Source organism: Lactuca serriola, chromosome 9 (genome assembly GCF_051521515.1).
Source record: "Lactuca serriola cultivar US96UC23 chromosome 9, Lser_US96UC23_V15, whole genome shotgun sequence".
Lineage (NCBI taxonomy): Eukaryota > Viridiplantae > Streptophyta > Magnoliopsida > Asterales > Asteraceae > Lactuca > Lactuca serriola.
The window spans coordinates 56690449-56695772 of NC_136416.1; the positions used below are offsets into that span (position 1 = coordinate 56690449).

A 5324-nucleotide genomic window follows, 5' to 3' on the forward strand; every position below is an offset into this window, starting at 1 on the left:
GAATCTATGACATATTCAAGTCAATAAGCATATAATTTATGTATAAACTTTCAATTGATATTTAATACTCTTAATACATACTTGTATTAAAATCATGTTCATGAAAGTAACTATACACTCACCAGATTGAGGTGGAAGATCCTTAGGAAAGCTAGCTCCTCTACTAACTCTTCTATTAGGGTGTAAAGCTCTCCATTAGATGGTGTTTTAGGCTTACCCCTTGTGATATGGGTTTTTAGGTAGATCTTTTTTAGTATATACTTGTATAGTTTTCATGTATAGGTTTGAGAGAGCTCCTATTGTATAGATTTCTAGATTAGTTCTATATATATATATATATATATATATATATATATATATATATATATATATATATATATATATATATATATATATATATATATATATATATATAGAGAGAGAGAGAGAGAGAGAGAGAGAGAGAGAGATTAGTGTAATAAGCAAGCACATGCTTCTACAATTTTTTACTTTCCTCATTATCTTTACAAACTATGCTTAAACTTTAAACAGGGTCTTATCGATTATGCATTGATTCTTCGATTCCGAATTTTTCATCTTCATTGGGAACCTTCATGTGGTATCAGAGCTTAATCTTGAAGGTTTAACAACTTTTTCAAGATCAATGATCGTTGATGTCAATATTTTTGGTGTGTAATCGACTCGAAGATTCAAATTTCATAGTGAGTCTCTCCATTGGATCTTTTTGCTTTCAATTTGATATTTGTTGATACAATTAACCTTTCAATTCAAAATATATCAAAATCTCTTGGAATCGTGTTTTTGAAATCATTTTTGATCATTTTGATTCCATTTGATCTATTTTCTTTTCATTACAAAACTTGTTCATCCAGTTATTTTTTAATTTTTAAGCCCAAAGTCTTTTTATGTTCTACTTCATCAGTTCACAATTTTTTTGTATTGAGCCCAAGTTTTTTTGTTTCGTAACTATTCATGATTCATTTTTAGCCCAAATGTTTTAATTTGTTAACAGTACGTTTAGTCAAATTCAAATGGCCCAAATCTTGAGTCAATGATGAATTGTTTGAGACTAATATTCACATTAGAAAACCATATTATTAAATTAGAAATTTCAATGCACCTGTTAATGGGTTGACTAGATTAATACATTTTAAATTGTAATTAAATGAGTAAATTTCTACCTAACCCGTTAATTTGGATTAGGTTGGCCTATTATGTCCATTTTGGTAGGCTTTAATTTATACGAAGCGAAAGTAATTACATCTCGTTTGACCAGCAAATTGTGATTAAAAAACATTAGACTGTTTATATTATTATAAGCAGAACCATACATACTGCCATCATGATTAAAAATACCTGCTTCCTAGCAATTTATAGTTGATTACATAAAAGAAAATTCAACAGGAACACCCAATGCTCAATTGGCTATTCATATTATTAGAAGCAGAACCATAGCATACTGTCATCACGCTTGACTATCCTAACGGAGAAGACGACGGCGGTCATGGTTATTCCAGCAACCCCAGCAACCACCCCACTCGTCGTCTGTATGAACTGCCCTTTCTGGTTCAACAACAGCATCTCCTACATATATATTAGCACAAATTAACAATTTAATACGCATGTACTTGCATAAAAACACGTATCATGGACGTAAATACATATTTAATTGTGTGTATGTGTATATTCACACGTACGTATATCAAACTATATATCTTTGTATGTGATTAACCATACCTTTTTCTTTATTAGTTCGGGGTTGAACGGTGGTTTGATGGGTTCTTCCTGCAGAAGAAATGAGGATAAATGCAAATAGGGCAACCAAGAAAAATGTAAGACCACTAATACCGGACTTCATTTTCCAAAACTGTGTGGTGTTATGGTTGATTTATATAATAGTTGTGTAAAGCGTTGACTCATGGTTGATCTCCATTCCATTTATGGTGATCTCCATTCCATTTATGGCTAATTAAAACCTTATATTGTAATCTTATATTAAAGAATTACATAATACAAATTACTATATACGTTTAATTATATATAAAGGAAATTAGCTACACTAACCAATATAAGGTGTTATTTGTTTTTTCTGAAGCAAAATATTTGCAGTCTGCGGACCATATCTGCAAACCTCTGCAGTAGATGATGTAGACCAAACATCTGTAGTCTGAAAAAAGAAAACTGTTTATTTTTTAAATTTGCATGGTGTTAGAATAAACTAAAATCTTAAATTGATTTAAAAAAAAAAAAACTTAAAAGATCTTTTTTTGATAATTTTATGACTCTATTATAGATAATTTACAAATGTAGATTAACTTTATACATTATTGTATAAAAAATGAAAATAAAATGGTAAGAATTATTGTATACATTTGATAAAAATCAATAAACTTTGATCGTAAATTTATATCTAAACATTGTAATTAGAGATAAAATAATTTAACATATAATATGAATGGAAATAAACTTTGATTTTAAATGAAAATTTTCAAAGTTTTTATTTTACCTATTCAATTAAATAAATTAAAAACTGATTATAAATACTTTTCCTAAAAAATGAACAATGTTGCATTAAATAATGTTTTATAAAATGTGGCACAAAAAATATAAGATAATATTATGATTTTATTTATATCTATATTAATAGCTCCACCAATTATTATTGTAATTAAATATTTATTTATAAATTTGTCACAAAGGTCATGATTGTGTTATCGAACCTTTTTTATTAAGTATTGTACATTTTTTTCCAATTTATTTATCATAGATAAAGTTTGAATAAATCTAAGTTTAAAAAAATAGAAAATACAAAAAAAAGTACATGTGCTTTTTAGGTTAGAAGATGTCTTAAAAGATTTAAAAATTCTGGTCCACATCTGTACCAAGAAGAGGACGCGTGGGCCTTTTTAAGTTTGTAGTCTTCAAACAAACAAACAGTTTACGAAGCCTCATGTTTGTGCGTAGTCTTCACGACGCAGACAGAAGAGACCACGAAGATCTGCAGAAAAAAAAACAAACGTCACCTAAATGTCTATATTGATAAAACCTGTCCATCTTATTTTTAGTAAATTGCCAACTTTTTTGGGACATTTCATTAAGGAATAGATCACTCTGGTTGAATCTGGAGTAGCAACTCTGGAATGACATTCCGAAGTTTTTATTTGTTGATCGTTTATATAGGGTTTTTATTTATTTATTTATTTTATGTTTTTATGTGTATGTTTTTTATGATGTTATGTGTTTATGGTTTGATAGTCATTTGTAACAATGATTATAAGTTAAATGGACTTATGCTTTACACATGAAACAAAAAAACTACTGGAAAAATAAATATTCACAAACATTCACATATGCTCATATAATAATAAAACATAGAGATGGACCTCTACTTTTGACGTGTACTCCATGTTATTTGTGTAAGTCGTTTCCCATAAGAGTTGACCTAGGTCTTGGTACATCCCTCTGATGGGTTTTAGCCATAAGAACTTTCCTATGTGCGCATGCAAAACCCTAATGCTTGGATCTAGGCTTTCTAATTAAACATGCTTTGAATCCAAGACTTCTAATGGCTAATTAGGTTAAATAACAACATTGAAATAGATCTAGAACCATACCTTTGAATTCCTTGTTGATCTTGTAGTCTTGGAGCTTCTAGAGTCACAAATATCACTCCTCTAATGGCTTACAAACACCAATAGCAAGGAAGATGATTTAGGAGAGAGGAAAGGGGAGGAAATCGGCCAGGGTTCTCTTACTTTAGGTGAGGTCCCGATTTCCCTTACCCATGGGGTCTATTTATACTTGTAGACTCCTTAAGGGTTACAACCTAAACCCTAATTGGATAATCTTCTGTTAAGGCTATCCAAATCCTTTCCTTAGATAAGCAATGGACGATTTTGAAGCTATCCTAGCTTCTAGAATCCGTCTAGTATATATCTATAAGGATTTATAGTCTAAAGCTTAACTATCAAACAATTGACAGTTTATACCCCTTTATTTAATTAATCTCTTTAAGTCACCAAATTAATTCCAATTAATTCTATGACTTATATTAATCAAATAACAATATATTATTCTTTATATTATTCTCATAATATATTAATAATATTTACTCTCTCTTAATAAATCATCCTATCAAGTTGCTATGGTGAAGGCAACCCAAAAGGACCATGCACAACCGGGTCAAATACTTGCCTAATATAGTTGCAGCCTTAGACACTATTCCAACAGTCTCCCACTTGGATAAGTCTAGTAACTATATGCACAAGTACAATTCGGTTTGCAATCGTAGCTCTCAAAGACGCTGTCAAACTCTGATCTAATCAATCTTGTCCTTTAGATAAAGGATCGTACAGTTCTCTGTTAGATATCATGCTGACAATCCTATGGAATGGTTAGTCAAGCATTTAGGTTTCTCGATCTCTGATTTATTTGACATAGAACTTAATCGAACACATCAATTCAGTTCTGACCGGGCCCGGCACATAAGTCAAATCAAATCATCGAGCGGCCGAGATATCGCTTTTACCTTCTTAGATAAAAGTTACAGATAAACTTCGACTTATATGCATTTACTTATTCATTAATCAACTATACACAACAATGCGTTTTATAACACCGAGTTACTGATGCGTTTTCGCATTATCAATGTACAATCAATTAACAAATAACAAACCATATATCTAGGTTTTAAGACTATATGATATTATTGTCTTGCGATCACCCTTTTATATCATATTCCATAAGGTGATTCCAGCAAGCGCGGGTTTGTTCCAATGCTCAAAACTAGTTCATAAGCACTCATGAACGTTGCAGCAACCCTTTGCTATGTCTAAAACCATTTAGACAATCTACACACCAATTCATGACAATCTTCATTCATATCTACTTCCAACATATGAACGATTGTGGACAAATTTGAACAATTCGATTATTCCTAATAAACTCAATTATTCTGGAAGTCAAAACATGCAAAGTGAAACAATAGTTAAACAAGTAACATAAGACAGTAACATTACTTATAAATAAAACTCCTTTATTTAGGCATCAAATGTTAATTACATTTATCTATTACACGTTTCTAATACTATCTAATCTATGTTAATATCATCCTTCAGCCCAATACTCCTGGCATGCTGCAAGTGCTTAACCCTACTCTGTCCCTTCGTAAGCGGATCTGCTGGGTTATCTTCTGATGATATCCTCTTCACTACGAGTTGTCCTTCTTCTACACGATGTCTAATGAAGTGATATTTTCTGTCGATATGTCTGGATCTACCATGATCCCTCGGTTCCTTGGTCAAGGCAACCGCTCCTTCGTTATC

The 5324-nt window shown here is 30.9% G+C and overlaps 1 long non-coding RNA gene across 1 annotated transcript; it reads right to left on the minus strand.

Moving 5' to 3' along the window:
- Positions 1-1280: 1280 nt before the first annotated feature.
- LOC145074290 (uncharacterized) lies at positions 1281-1927 on the minus strand. Its single transcript, XR_013691783.1, has 2 exons — positions 1738-1927; positions 1281-1584 (listed from the first exon to the last, which is right to left on the minus strand). It is a non-coding gene; the product is annotated as an uncharacterized LOC145074290 (long non-coding RNA).
- Positions 1928-5324: the final 3397 nt, after the last annotated feature.